Source organism: Etheostoma spectabile, chromosome 1 (assembly GCF_008692095.1).
Source record: "Etheostoma spectabile isolate EspeVRDwgs_2016 chromosome 1, UIUC_Espe_1.0, whole genome shotgun sequence".
NCBI lineage: Eukaryota > Metazoa > Chordata > Actinopteri > Perciformes > Percidae > Etheostoma > Etheostoma spectabile.
The window spans coordinates 13,273,271-13,273,655 of NC_045733.1; the positions used below are offsets into that span (position 1 = coordinate 13,273,271).

General features: G+C 46.2%; 1 protein-coding gene across 1 annotated transcript in view; it reads left to right on the forward strand.

Annotated features, from left to right (window-relative positions):
* Positions 1–385, forward strand: part of grk1a (G protein-coupled receptor kinase 1 a) — a 9,529-nt gene that overhangs the window by 5,563 nt on the left and 3,581 nt on the right. The gene's annotated exons all lie outside the window — the stretch shown is intronic.

The following is a 385-nucleotide window of genomic DNA, read 5'->3' on the forward strand; positions in this document are numbered from 1 at the left end:
TTTTTATAAATTTACAAAATGCAAACTTGCAAAAAGTCAGGGAACGTTGAGGATTGTAGACGCAGTGGTCGGCCAAGGAAACGTAGTGCAGCAGATGAAAGACACATCAAGCTTATTTCCCTTCAAAATCGGAAGATGTCCAGCATCTGTGGACCCGGGTACACCTATCTACTGTCCGGTAGTCTGGCCAGAAGTGGTCTTAATGGAAGAGTTGCAGCCAAAAAGCCAGACCTCTGACATGGAAACAAGGCCAAGAGACTCAACTCTGCATGAAAACATAGGAACTGGGGTGCAGAAAAATGGCTGCCGGTGGTCTGGACTGATGAGTCCAAATTTGAAATATTTGGCTTTAGCAGAAGGCAGTTTGTTCGCCGAAGGGCTGGAG